Raw genomic sequence first — 16,030 nt, 5'->3', positions numbered from 1 at the left:
TTCTCTGGGGCACTTAGCAAGTGCACAACAACCTCCATTGCCGGTGTGAGCCCTGGCTCCAGACACACCACAGGGTGGTGGAGCCATCATTGTGGAAGGCAGGAACATCTCTATTCAGGTGAAGGTGCTACTCCTCCCACCACTCCAAATGCAGACCAGGCCTATTCAGCCCAGCCCTGACTCATCAGACTTCTGGAGCCACTGCCCCTCTCCAACCCCTGGCATTCAAAAACCAAACATGCACTACACAAACCTAGCAGAGGAACACATTATGGTTAGGCAAGAAAATACCTACTTTCTATAAGTGGTATTTTCAAACACAGAATGTAAAAATTCCCCTCACTAAAAGATGCATTTTAACATTCTGAGTTCAGGCATACTAAACGTAATTTCTCTACCTTGCAATAGTGAACAAAGAAATTGGCAGTATTTCACTATCAGGACAAGCCACACACATAAGGGCATTTCCTACCTTTCACATACAATGTACCCTGTCCACAGAGGTACCTTGGGCCTACCTTAGCGGATTCTAATATGTAGAAAATGGAAGGTTTAGAGACTGGCAAGTGTATGCATTTGCCACGTTGACATGGCAGTCCCATACTGCACACAGGCTCTGCAATGGCAGGCCTGAGTCACATTTTACAAGCTGCTTCTGAGGGTGGCACAATCAGTGCTGCAAGCCCACAAGCAGCATTTGATTTACAGGCCCTGAGCACACATAGGGGCTGATTACGATGGAGGATTTTCCGCATCCTCCGGGCCGGGAGGATGCGGAAAATCCTTGGCGGACCCACCAAAGACCCACCGCCACATTAGGATGGCTGGTGGGTCCTGGTTTCAGTCCGCCGCTTTTCCGCCGCGGTTGGCTTACAACCGCGGCAGAAAAGTCTTAATATGGTGGCGGTGTCTCTCAGACACCGCCAGACATATTAGGATGGTGTAAAAGAGATGCTTTTCCGCGGCGGCTTTTCCGCCGAGGAAAAGCACATGGAAATTCACTCCGGGGGCCCGTTGCGGGCCCCCTGGGTGAAGGGGGGTAGGGGGTGCACATGGGGGGTACCTATGGTACCCCCCTGCATATGCGTGCACACAGCAGCAGGCACCGCGCAGTGCCTGCCGCTTTGTTCATGCAAATGCAATGCATGCGTTTTTAACATTGCGGCGGGTGCAGCTTGAAGCCGCACCCGCCGCAATGTTAAAAATAGAGGATGTGACCACCAGGGTGGCGGTCACATCCTAATTGCACAGGAGGGAACGCCGCAGCACATGCGGACGTTCCCTCCTACTCAGGGCTCGCGGACGGACGCAAGTCCATCCGCAATCGTAATGTGCCCCATGGTGCACTGTACTAGGGTCTGACAAATAATTCAAATATGCCAATCATGGAATCACTAATCCATAACATCAATTTACAAAGAGAACATATGCACTTTAGCACTGATCAGCAGTGGTAAAGTGCCCAGAGTAAAAAAAACACCAACAGGTCCGAACAAATACAGGAGGAAGGCAAAAAGTTCTGGGATGACCCTGCAAAAAAGGCCAAGTCCCCACATAGCTTTTATTTGCGATGGTGAGTCCTCCTCCAGGGTGGTGCAGGCCGTCTTTTCTCTGGATCTTGTAGCCGTTGGGGATGGCGATGGCGATGTCGGCGCAGAGGCGGCATTAGTCCAGGTTCCGGTGAGGAAGGCGACGTCTGGCGAGAGGGTTTCGAGGAGATCCCAGATCTCTATGGCGTGTCTGTGCAGGGAGCGCACATTGAGGAGCATGCAATTCAGAGCTTCATTAGTGTGGGCGTCCTGCATGGGTGTGGAGTTTGAAGGGGGTATCGGCTGTGTTGGCAGGAGAATTGGCTGTGGGTGGTGTTCGGAGACGAAAGCTGGCAGCTTCTGTTTCTATCGTGGTTGAGTGCGAGGAGGATAGCTGGGTTGTAGCGCTGGATGGCCGAAGATCCAGGATCCCTGGCGCTAGTCGTGGTTGGGGATGGGTGCAGATAGGCTTGCCTTTGGCATACCAGTGGCACCGCCGCCATTAAGCAGGGGAAGGGGGAGGGACTCACTGATGGGAGGCGGGAGATCGCCCCAATCTTTATCATAACACGATCTTGATCATGCTGTGAAAAATATTTATAATCTTTGCCAGATAACATAACGTGGTATTACACTGTCCACAGATGCATGCATTGTGTACATGTAAATAGAAACAGCATGCCTGGAACATGCAATAACAATGTTTATTCTCATGCCCAAGATCTGACACAGCAGAGTGAGAATGCTTTTTTCTTACTCGCATGTATGTGACATTGAACTGTCCACAGGTGCATGAATATCCTTTAAATGTGGATACGAGTATTTACATGGACAGAGTATGCCAGAAACAGGAGGGCTAGGCTGTGGTAATACTCTCACCTATGGCCTGTTGCTGTTTTGGGGTCTGATGTTGCTGAGTGAGAGACCGTCTCTCTTGCTCACATGTGATCATTAATGTGATATTATACTGCCCACAGGTTCATACAGGCTGTATATATACATATGAGAGCACGTGTCTGGAGCAGGCGGGGCTGGCGGCATCTAAGCTTCCTCCCAGGGCCTGCGGCTCCTGTGTCTGCGAGTTTGGGTCTTGGCAGTAGACTGCAGAGCTGTACACATCCGAGATGGCTCCCCCCTCCCTCTCCCGCTCCCACCGCATACATAATTAGGGCAGAACAGATGGCGGAGGCTGGGCTTAATGAAATATGTCCGTTCCATTAGGCCGGGCTACAGGGGATTCTTCCCACACGAAGCAGAGAGCTGCATGTAGGCGTTGAAGCCGTTCCTTCATCTTTCTATCTACCGTCAGAAGGTGAGGCGGTGGGAGTCGCCTCTGGGGGGCAGTGCTGAGCTGAAGGGCTGGGTGGGGGTGAATCCGAAGGGAGATGTATCAGCTTCCCCGCCAGGGGGCAGTGCTTTATAATGATACGATTTACAATTTCTAAATCACACAACACAATCTAAATTACCTCTCCGGGCTTAATTTACTTGTGTATTTATTTGTGTACAGGTTTGTAAAGCTCGACAGGGCCCCTTTAAGGCTCTTCTGAGCACAGGTGTTATATTATCCAAATTAAAAGTTCTTATTTTATCATCTTGGCAAGGATGGGCCAGCTGTCCGGCAATTAATCCTATGACGTGTAGGTTACATGCTGGTCCTTGTAGCAGGCAAAGTCATCAACATAGCTATTGTATTTGTGTGATTTCTGAGCGAGTCTGAGAGAACAAAATAGGTCCGAAAAATTGTATCAGGGTTTATGACGTTGCCTTTCCGGTGCTTCAGAGTGCCTGGAGTCCTTGGGGCGAGAGAGGGAGAAGTGACAGGGTGGGCAGGGGAGACGAGAAGAGGTAGAATAAAGAGTGTGGAAAGTGGAGGAAGTAAAGGGGGGAAAAACAACATAGCATGGATCAGGAGAGCCTTACGTGGCACCCACTCAAGGCAGGATAATGAGAAAGTCCAGGAGTGGGTGGTAAAGATTTAACCAGTGTAATCTACTAAGGGCACAATTACATGTTGGGCAGAGTACTGTGAGGGAATACTGCTGTTCCCGAATACACACAGTTTGGTGCTTCTGCAGCTAGCATTATTAGGAGCGGTAACTTGGGCTCTGTTTTTTACTAGTTGTGAATCCGCACCTGGTAAAATCATATGAAGGACAGGCAGGAGCTGAGGAAACAGGTGAAGCCTGGTTCCTGCCAAACACCTTCTACAGCAATGCAGAGCCTTCAGTGCTCTGTCCCAGTGACTTCTATTTAAAAGGGATTTTTTTTACCTGTCTAAAGGATTATTTTAACAAGTCATACAGGAGGCTTTATATTGCAGCAGCCAGGTTTTCCATTCCCACTAGTGTGTGGCACAATAAGTGCTGCAGTATGCAAGCGAAATGTAACTTTTGGGTGTATTTCCGCACCATATACAATGGCCTTAGAGTAAAGTTACATTCTCCAATCAGAGATCTGCCAATTTATACTTTTTAGGGGTCAGATCACATTCACAAGGCACACAAAAGCTGTGCCTCAGCGTGAAGTCTTAAAACCAACAAATTGGGATGAGCACGGGAAAAAAGTTCTTGCACCAACTTTCCATACATTTTATTTATAAGAATTGAGATAAAACAGAAAGATTATGGAGCCTCTAAACAACAATTTTCATCTTCAGGTACAAAGGTAGTCCCTAGCTATAGGTTATTAGATAAGCCATTCGCTATACAGATGATCAATTCTAAAAAAAAGAACGTCAATGTGACTGAAGTTTGTCAAGCTTCAAAATGTGGGCTGAAAAATGTCACCCAGAGCACTCTGATCTTTTAAATATTAAATGATGTTCCATAACTCTTTTACAGTTAAGGGCAGCTACAGAGTGAAAACCGACACCGGTAGCAGATTTTCAGCAGCAGGCCCAGCACACAAAGAGGTCAACTAGTTGAACCATCTGCCCTACACTAGTCTTGACAGATTCCCGGTTCTACTGTCCTGCATTTCCTTTGTACCTTCACAGTCCCAGTCCTTTTAAACTAGAGGTTATTATTATTTGTATTTTTCATAAGATTGTGGCAGTGAGCTTACCCGCGGCATTTCAGCCAGATTGCGCTGCACACGGTCTTCTATGGGTCTTTTTTTTGCCTTGATGCAGTCTGTATCAAACAAACATCTTTCTTTCCACTGGCCATGCATGCAACCGTCAGGTAGTCTAAATATCAATCAAACCCACATTATTAGACCAATGGGAATCAAGGTTCCAAGGCCGGTGTAAAACCGGCCTTAGAACCAATTCAAAAGCTGTTTAGTCAACCTCTTCAGTGGATACCTATGCTGTTCATGCGGATTTGGCTTGCCAACTGCCTCCCTTTTACTGGGGAAGAATAAACATATAACCTTGGTAAAAGTTTTCTCAGATTGAAATGGCTAACAGTGAAGTCGGTAACACAAAAAGTCTGCAAAAGTATCAAACAGTATTCTCTAGTGCTTGTTTCCAAAAGTTCCCCAGATATGAGGCCGCACTCCAGAAGCAGGTAAGTGTCACCACTTTATTGAAACACAGGCTGATTCACACTCGTAATGGTGCCCCCCTGGCCTGACGCGTTTCAAGGATTCATTCCTCTCCTTCTTCGCGTCAGGCCAGGGGGGCACCATTACGGGGTGTCAATCAGCCTGTGTTTCAATAAAGTGGTGACACTTACCTGCTTCTGGAGTGCGGCCTTCTAATAAAAGGCATTCTATGTGAAAGCTGGTGTATATAAATAAGTATATGTAAGAGTCAGTGGTTGTGAAAATAACTATGAATGAATGTATATTTGTAATGGTGATTTTTTAACATATTAACTATGAGTTACTATGTGTTTGAATAAATTAGGTGTTGTGTGTATAATTGTGTAAGTGAGTAAATGTAAGTGTGATTCATTTTTTTCATGTGTGAATAGAATGACTGCATAACTGACTGAGATGACTGCTGATGTGTCAATGTCAATATATGTGTATAAGTGTTCTATTAATTAGTGACTGCATGTATAAGTGATTCTGTTGTTGAATGGGTAGTTGTGTGTGTAGACTTAGGAATCAGTGAGTGGGTATGTAGTAACTGGTATTGGTGTGTCAATGGTTTCAAATATGGTACTCTGTATTATACAGTGAGTGATGAAAGGTTATACTAGTGTATGATGAGGTGTATCAGATTGTCATGTGGATGATGTCATCAGTGATGTCATTTGAGATATCATCAGTGATGTCTTCAGTGATGTCACTGACCATGTCATGAATGATGTAATATGTGACATCATCAGCAGTGCATTGCAGGCGCGCAAGTTTTAGTTAGCAGAACTAACTATAACAGAGGAATTTCTCTGGTTTTGTACGAGTGAAATGTCAAGCTAACTATAACACCCCTAAAACCTATGTTTTTTTCTGAGAATTTCTAAGGTTTTTTAAATGCTAATTTCTCACTATAACGTCTCTGAAACCTATGCTTGTTTCAGTAAATTTCAAAGGTTTTTAAATGCGAATTTTTAAGTGTAATAGTAGTTATAACAATTTTTTGGTACTGATTTTCTACAGTTTTTTACCTGTTTATTTATGAATATTTTATTCATTAAAGATCATGATATATTTTTCTGAAAATTGCAAAAATATATTTTTTTTAAAAGCGAACTGAAATATTGTAAAAAAAATTTCTTTTAATATATTTATATTATTTTCCCTTAAAAAAAACACTTCTGAATTTTTTTCTGAGTCGCGCAACCAAAGTGTACACATCACAGTGGGTGCGCGGATTCTAGCCACCATTTTAGAAAAGTTGTGAAGGATCCGCGTACGGTGTGCGACGGCTGCGTGTTTTTCAGTTACATCATATACATTTAATATTACGTGATGTGCGCAATTGGTATGCGACCAGTCTGCCACTCCTGCTCCTGCGCATTTGCGACACATTCGCATTACGGTATGCGACGCTTGCGTGATGGCGGGTCCCCCGTGATGTCATATACGTGCTGGGGCGCCCTGGGTGCGCTACTCCCGCAAATTTTTTTGATATTCTAAAATGATTTGTATGTGTCTTTAATATACATATTAGGGCAAGAGATTATCTAAGATATTCATAAAAATAATATATTTGTACTTATAATAAACTTATATTATTTTTAAATATATTTTTGGGAAGTCACGTCGGGTGCGTCCTTCATGAGCGCAGAGTACGCGGATCCCATGTGACCTCAAAAAAAAAGATTTCATTGGTTCATAACATTTCGCACTGTAACTATTGAAGGACCCCACGCATTTTAATCAGTCTTGTTGGAGCATCTTTAGAGAGACATCTCTTTTCCTACAAGAACCGTTTTTGCTTGTTTTTTGGTTCTTTTTCAAAAAATATCAAACAAAATGGCATCTGGACAGCAGCAGCAGGAGGAAGTATCTTCTGAAGAAGAATTTTTGCAGGAGGCACCACATCCACAAAGGGCGGAATCTGTTGTGTGGAAATTTTTCACTTTTCCACCAGGAGAGAAGAAAATAAATGCGAGAAAGGTGACGTGCAAAATTTGTGACCGAGCCCTGTCAAGAGGCAGCGAAAAAAAATACTCTTGTGGCACTGCTTATATGTACAAGCATCGCCAGACCACACATCCTCTCAATCTTGCTAGGGAGGAAATGAGGCGAGCTGCTTTGAACCCCTCACCTGCTGTGGCAAGTACATCTGGAGCGTCCTCAGGAACACCAGCAATGGACATTAGGCGAGAATTCGTCTTTCGCGAGCAACACTGCATGAAGTGTAAGAAACTTATATGCTTCGGAGAGCAGTTTGTGCTGCGCAGCGCAGCCATTGAACACTCTGGGACATTCCGTCATTGGGCTGTACTTGGGCTACATCTAGGTGACATTTGTGCTACATTTGGGCACTTTTGTCTCTGGTGGCCATCTTGAGAGACTTATTTGTTAAGAAGTTTCCTAATTTCCTCATTTACTACAGTCTCCTCATGAGAAAATACTTTCAGTTTTTTTACTTTGATTCCATCAAGAAGGCATTCAGATGTGTCACACATTTGCCATAAATTCAGAATGTTAGCACTCTAGTTGCTCACTAGATCACGGTAGTAAAGCTACTGCTCAGCAGGGAAGTCTGCTGCTGGTATTCAAAGTGCATGTTTCGGTCTGCATATTAGAATTTTTTAATAACATAGAAGAGGATATGAGAAGTCAAAATGTGCCCTAATTTTTCTTTCTGCAGTACTAATCATAATTTCTATGGCAAAATGAAGCCCCTCAATTTGTTCCTTTGCAAATTAAATGTTTTAAGTGTTACCACTTTCTTCCAATCAAGATGGCTTCAGGTGTTCCATAATGTTGTCATAAGTAAGACTGTTAGCGCTCTAGTTGTTCTTTAGAACACTCTGGGACATTCTGTAATTGGGCTATACTTGGACTACATCTGGGTGATATGTGTGCTACATTTGGGCTCTTTTGTCTCTGGTGGGCATCTTGGGAGACTTATTTGTTATGAAGTTTCCTAATGTCCTCATTTACTACAGTCTCATCACTAGGAAATGCTTTCAGTTTTTTTTACCTTGATTCCATCAAGAAGGCATTCAGATGTGTCACCTATTTGCCATGAATTCTAAATGTTAGCACTCTAGTTGCTCATTAGATCACTGTAATAAAGCTACTGTTCACCAGGGAAGTCTGCTGCTGATATTGAAAGTACATGTTTCCGTCTGCAAGTCAGAATTTATTTTTAATAAAATAGTAGATGATTTGAGAAGTCACTCAAAATGTGCCCTAATGTTTCTTTCTTCAGCACTAATCATACTTCCTATGGCAAAATGTACCCCCTCATTTTGTTCCTTTTTAAATTAAATGTTTTAAGAGTTACCGCTTTATTCCAATCAAGATCGCTTCAGGTGTACTATACTTTTGTCATAAGTAAGGCTGTTGGCACTCTAGTTGTTCTTTAGAGCACTTTAGGAAGCTGCAGTAGAACACAAAGGAATCAACTGACTAATGTGAATTAACAGAAAATATGTTCTCAGTTTAGCTTATAGATCACCTTCCAAACCTCTGTGGGAAAAGCATGATAAAATAGTTTTCTCTCAAACCTGATTCATGATATCCAGGCAGAAGTCTTTTTCACATGGTAAAATCACCTTAGAACACACCACAATTCCTAAAATGAGTATGGTACCATCAGCAAATGATGTACAATGTAACTAAAGTCTTACAACCTTCTATTAACTGCAATGCTTTTTAATGAGATGTTTTCATGTATATTGGTCCCAAGATGGCTGCCAACACTTCTTGGATAAAGTGCTGACAGCCAATCAGATCTCACGATTAAAGATGTGTGGTTAGGCTCCGCCCAGATATATATATATATTTTTTCCTTTATTATCTAAAAAACGACAGAACAGATTTACACCATTTAACAAAAAGGCATGAGTCTGAACCAAGGACTACCTCTTTGCCAAATTTGGTGTAATCCCATTCAGCAGTTCGGGCTGTAGCTGTGACTAACGGTTCCTATGGGAAATTGCATGTGGAAAACATGTTTAGGACCCCCCTTTTTTCTCAGCCCCTGCTTGACAAATCACCCCCAAACTTTGAGGATAGGAGCGGACAGGAGCGCCTCATGAGTTTTGAAAAATTCGCGAAGATTCGTCAACCGGCGGCAAATTTATTGCAAATAGAATGTTGGGGATTTTCTATGGAAAATAGGTCCTAACTATACCTACCTACTGGCGACTGCCAGTAGGTAAGATATATATATATATATATATATATATATATATATATATATCTTACCTACTGGCGGTCGCCAGTAGGTATATATAGTTAGGATTTTTTCTCTATGGGATTTTTGAAAATTCTATGTCTAATAACTTTGGCGTTTGGGGACGGAATTGGCTGAAATTTTCAGGAAAATGGCACATTTTGTTTCTGAGCAGCCCCTGAAAATTTTGGGGGGGTTCGTCAAGGGGGGCCGAGAAAAAAGGGGGGTCCCAAAACGCATTTTTCCCATGTTAATTTCCATAGGGCGGTTGGCCTCACTTTTAGCCCGAACGGCTGAATGGATTTGCACGAAACTTGGCAAAATTGTAGGGACTGGTAGCCCGATGTGCCTTTTGTAGGTCTCAATATATGTGCTCCAGTGGATTTTGAGAAATTAACGTTTAAAAAAAGATATATATCTGTAACAGCGGACTGGGCAGCGGCCCAGGACGCGTACTTGTCGCGCAACGGAGCTTTGTGAAGCGAAGCTGATTGGTTCTCCGGCGTCTGTCAACATTCCAAACAGTCCGTAGCGGCCGCCATCTTGTCTCTCGGTAGGATCGAGAGACAAGAGGAGGTCAAAACAAAGGGGGAAATAACTATAAGGGGGCATAGTAGATCCTCGCTGACCCCCTAGGTTTGATGTGGAGGTTTTAAAAGGGCCCCGCGGGGCAAAAAAAAATAATAATAATAATAATCGAACGGCTGAATGGATTTGCACGAAACTTGGCAAAATATTAGGGACTGGTAGCCCGATGTGCCTTTGCTAGGTCTCAATATATGTGCTCCAGTGGATTTTAAGAAATTAACGTTCAAAAAAAGATATATATCTGTAACAGCGCTCCGCTTCGCGTAACGGAGGTTTGCGAAGCTGATTGGTCATTCTGTCACTGGGCTATAGTTGGGCTACATCTGGCTGATATTTGGGCTACATTTGTTTTTTTGTGTGTCTGGCGGCCATCTTTGGGCTACATTGGGCTACATTGGGCTACATTTGGGCTCCAACATATATATAGGCCAATGTAGCCCAATATATATTTTTCAAAGTTAATTTTCGTAAAAACCACTGGAGCATATATCTTGAGACATAGCAAAGGCACATCGGGCTACCAGTCCCTACAATTTTGCCAAGTTTCGTGGAAATCCATTCAGCCGTTCGAGCTAAAAGTGAGTCCAACCGCCCTATGGAAATGAAGGAAATGAATGGGTAATTTGTAATTAGCAAATAGCTCATCGCAAACTAGGAATGGTAAAGAATCGCTATTTATTCCTTAAAGTTCGCTATTTAGGAAATGCAAAAAACTTTGATGATACATATGGCGGTTCATCTCTAACAAGATAAGAAGCATAGGGATACATTTATGATGACTGGCGCATCACCAGGGATGTGTTAGTCATTCTGTGCCGCTGTTCCGTCACCTATGGTGTGCTGCATTTACAATGCGGCGCATCATGGGGCAAAAACAGCACAGATGCGTGATGTATCTGTGCCGTAAAGGTGGCGCATTGCTGGAGTTGTATCGCAAGTGTGATGAAGCTCCAGCAAGGGTCGGGGGTGCCCCTGTCGCAGGGTTTCTGTTCTCACACAGAACTGTGGACAGAGGATTGGAACCTCGGCGAATTAGGGTGTCCCAAAACTCACGTTAGTAATCAAAAACTCCTTAACAAGCTAGGTACAGTGTCACATTGGATATAACAAACTCTCAATGTTTAGACAATCCAGAATATGAACTTATAGTACCTCAGGATACGTGGAACTCATGAACAGTCGGTCGTTATATATTTCTTAGAAACCAGAACATGGAGTTAAGAAGAACACATGTGTATTTGAAATGTTTATTTACTAATGCCGTCTTCACAGGCGTAGTATCTTAGATAATACAAGTACACATATTATCAGTAGCAAAATTACCAGCATAGTTACTAGTACATAAAAAGCGAATGGTGATAGTATGTTAACATGCTGTAAATGAATAAGAGTTAGCAACACTTATAAGCAGCCGCGGGCCGTGGAGGGAGTTACGGTGGGGCAGGGAGGCGGGGAGGGGGAGGGGCAAGGTAGAGAGGGCTCCACCCTGCTTCTCCCCCTCCCCGCCTCCCTGCCTCACCGTAACTCCCTCCACGGCCCGCGGCTGCTTATATCTCACCCTCCCTAATACACATATTATATTATTTGCTAAGAAGGTCTCTTTGTGTTGGTTTAGGGCGTGCCCATACTTTAGTGTCTTAGATTTGAAGGAATCACATCAGCATACACCAGCTCTCTCTTCATGTGAGCCGCATCAACTGTTGTGTATGTGTGTTCGGCAAAGCAATATAAAACCCGCCTCATGCCCAGAATTGGCAGAAGTTGCACTTATGTTATGAGTATGAAGTCGTGGAGATCAGACCTCATAACAATTCTGTATCGTGTTGTTCTTGAAACTTTAGCACTCGCTGTACAGATATAGTTTAACAAGCAAAGCAGATAGTAGAGCAATAACATATTATTCTCATGTAAACCACGATGAACTACTAGGTGGAAAGCTAAAGCAACAACTAAGTGTCGTGTGCAGAAGTTGCAAAAAAGGAAAAATGGCGTTTAAACCGGTAATGAGCCCATGCTAACTTAACACGGTGTAAAGATATCCAGGACCTAGATGACACCTCCCCATGATCCGGAAACGAACTGAATAAGATAATAGAAGTGCCATCTCATGAGAGCAGATTGCAAGTTTATATGTGGACGGTCCGCAAGGTAAAGCATTAAAAACTAGGAAAATTTAATGCTAAAGAAAAATAAAACAGCCAAGTACTTTATCGAGTCTTAAGCCAATAGGCAAGGTAAATAATAAAAACTTGACAAATAAGTCAATGAATTGTCAATGAAATGCTAGTACTCAGCATATCAAACATGAAAAGGTCTATGACATAACTGTGTATGCAAAATAAGCTGCAACAGCCTCCAATAGGAAGTCACCGTCTTCATCCGAAAACAGTTCAGCCATCCAATTTAAAAGCGGAAAAGAACATACGTGCTCTCCCAGCACCGGATCCTCTATCACCATCAGAGGACAGCTCGGTGGGTTTTCAAGAAAGCTCTGTTCCAAGAAAGACTGTGCTGCCGCCAGTAAATTCCAGGGACCAAGTAGTCCATGCATCAATGCCACAGCCATAATCCTTTCGCCAGGACAAACCAACTCGTGAGTAATGATAGGAGTCATCAGCTGATTAAAGTCGACGTCAGGAGAAACCGGTCCGCAGAGACACAAATCAATGGCCCAATCGAAATCACAGGTCAGGCAGTGAAATACAGGCTGGACACAGGTGAAGTAGGAGAATCGAAAAGATAATCCATATGCCGTGCTTAATATCGCCAACGGCATTGTGCCATAATATTCTAGCATGCGATTGCGGAACTGTGTCAGCAGCTGCAGGGTGGGAGGTTGCATAGGAGGGACATCCATATTTAAAAATGTAAAAAAGCACAAGAGCGTCCGCTGGTAATGCAAGTAAAAATGCCAATCCACGAACCAGAGTGGAGAAAATAGAATGAAAGGAAGCAGGGATGAGTCCAAAGATTTTCTCAAATGAAGTCACGAGACCACTGGTAACAACTTTAAAAAAGTGCGCCAGGGACTTTGCGGAGGATGCGTTAAAGATAGTCGGAACCATCTTGCTGAATTTGAAAGGCAAATCTGAATTGAAAAGTGTGTGCACCTCTGTACGGGTGTTCGCTATGTGAAGCACGAAAGTTTCACGGGCCGAACTCAAGGCCACCTCTCTCTGAGACAAAAGAGCTCTTATTCTTGCCATGCCGTTGAAATCTGTCCCAAGGTTGGTATTTGTGGCCAGATTGAAAACTCCCTATGTTCATGTGTGGGAGGAAATAGAACATTTCTGCAGCAAATAACCCGTTCACTTACTGTTACGATAAAAGGAATACTTTTAATTAACTCAGAACAATCTTCATTATTGAGCATCAAATAACTACCATTTTCCAACAACTTGAACGTGGGGATGATAGCAGGAACTGGCGTGCCTTGCAACACGCAAGCCATATTTGGTCGGTGTTTGTTGCATGAACCGTGTAACTGTATGTGCCTACACATTAGTGAATGATCTGGCGTCTCAGTGCATTCCTCTCCATTCAGATAAACTTCTTGATCATCTTTGAAACATCTGTATGTGTATGGAAGCGACCAGACCTCATGAAGAAAAGCACTACCTAAAGGTTCATAACGACCTATTGGTATATATTTCATACAATTTGAAAACTTATATAAAGCAAAAGGCAGCGTTATTAAACCGTGGATAAGGCACGTTGCCAAAAAACCCGCAATCCTCTGCTGATGATGTCACTGAGCATGTCATGAATGATGTAATATGTGACATCATCAGCAGTGGATTACGGGTAATAGTATCTCTAGTTTACTCCCCTATAGCTGTCTTTCTTTTAACATAAGTGTCTGTTTCCTTCCCTTATACTTACTGTTTTTGGTTCGCTTCTGGTTCGCGTACCGGGGAGCGAACTGGGAAGAGAACTAAGAGAAATAGAGGTTGGCACAGTTCCAAATATTGTACCAATTTTTTAATAACGGGGAGGTAGTTCTGAAAAGAACTTTTTTTTTTATTTTTCAGAACATTTTTTTACTTTTTTTGAATTTTTCTGAACAGTTTTATATTTTTTTGGGATTCATTGTAAAGGGCTCAACAGGAGCAACAAAACAAAAAAAAGAAGTATTTATTATTTTGGGCGTTTCGTACAAACTTGCATATGATAGTCAATAGCTCTGTTGATCAGAGTGATGCTTTTTTCTCCGTAGGAAATGAATCCATCGCAAAATACGCAGATGTGTTTTACATCACCAAATCTCATTTGTATATTTGGCACCATCTCCCTGCCCTCTGGTCCCGTTACTTCCGGTACAACAGATCTTCTGGCCATAATAGGGAGATTATCTAGGTCGTTCCGAAACTGTGCAGCACTGTAGTTGTTAGGATGCCACCTAGTCATATGGCGATGCATTGTGTAGTTTCCGAAACTGTATTTTTTGTCGGTCCCTCTGGACAGTCTATCTTGACATATAAGGCAAGTTACGTATCTTGCATTTACTTTTTTCTGACCTTTGGGAATTTTAAAAAATTGCCAAATGAAGTTTTCTTTCCAGTGAGACGTCCTGGGCTGCTCAGGCAAAAACTGCCTCTCTTCGTGCTCGTCCTCCTGTTCCTCTTCTTCCTCTCCTTGTTGAATTATAACTTGAGCAGGTGGTCCACTCTTCCTTGGATGTGGTGGAGGTGGTGGGGAAGCACCAGCTGAAGCTACTAAAGAAGCCATTGCTCAGTGATCACAAAGGGTCTTTCTCTCACAATGATGAAAGTCAGAGTGAGGAAAGAAGGAGGGATTTTCATCATTTGGGAAAAACAAGAGTTCTCAACCAATCAAAAGTGTTCATTTTAGATTATATGACCTAGTCTTACATCATTAGGAAACCAAAAGTGAAATGAACCAATGAAAAGTGTTATTACCAAGTCACATGACTTGCTGTGTTTACGTTAAGCGCTTTGCAGGGCCTCCCGGTTTGCTTCCAGAAACCTGCGCTTTGCGACTCGCTTCGCGTACCAGTTCGCTAACGTTGTACGTCATATGACGTATCACGCGACAACGTGAAACGTCATGCGGACGGGAGGCGTCACGATGTTGTTTTCTAACGCGGCACTTGCGGTAAAGAAACGTTTACCGGCTCGCGGTCTATTTCGCGGCATCAAGGTCAGCTAACGGGAAGCTTCCCGATTCGCGAAGCGGGAACGAAGAAAAAAAAATATTTAAAAAAAAAATTATTCATAAACATATAAAATATATTTTTGGATTTAAAGAAGAATACATTTTACAGCTACAGATATTAGCTGTTAAAAAACCAATGAAATTCACAGAAAAAAACATAGGTTATAGACCATATATAGTTAGGAATTAGCATTTACAAAACCTTGAAAATTCACTGAAAAAACCATAGGTTATAGACCATATATAGTTAGGAATTAGCATTTAGAAAACCTTATTTTACTCACACAAAACCATTGAAATTCCATATATAGTTAGTTGCACTAACTATATATCGCGCACCCGCAATCCACTGCTGATGATGTCACATATTACATCATTCATGACATGGTCAGTGACATCACTGATGACATCACTGATGACATCTCAAATGACATCACTGATGACATCACTGATGACATCTCATTTGACATCAATGACCACATCACTGATGATATCATTCATGTGACAATACAATGCATCTCCTCACATTTTAATATAACCTCTGTTTCACCCAGTGTTAAAAAGAGAGTATAATTTTTGAAACCATTGACACACCAATACTAGTTACTACATACGCACTCACTGATTGCTACGTCTACACACACCTTCACTCATTCACCCATACAATCATTCATACATACAATCACTCATCTTTACAACACTATCATATGCACTCATACACCTATACAGACACTCACAGTCTGCCACTCATCCATGGAGTTACTCACACACCTAGTCAGTCCTGTAAAGAATCAATGACACTTCCATTTTCTTGTCTATACAGTTAAACATAGAGCACCTTACATTTTCAAACATATACTAACACATACTTACCTTCTTATACAATCATTGATACAAGTACAGATTGATCTGCACAGAGTCACACACCTCCCAGCTAGCCACACACACACTCAGTCTCCCATACAAATACTTGGGCAATCAATCAATA

This window comes from Lissotriton helveticus, chromosome 7 (genome assembly GCF_964261635.1).
Source record: "Lissotriton helveticus chromosome 7, aLisHel1.1, whole genome shotgun sequence".
In the NCBI taxonomy this organism is placed as follows: domain Eukaryota; kingdom Metazoa; phylum Chordata; class Amphibia; order Caudata; family Salamandridae; genus Lissotriton; species Lissotriton helveticus.
This window is presented reverse-complemented; position numbering follows the sequence as displayed.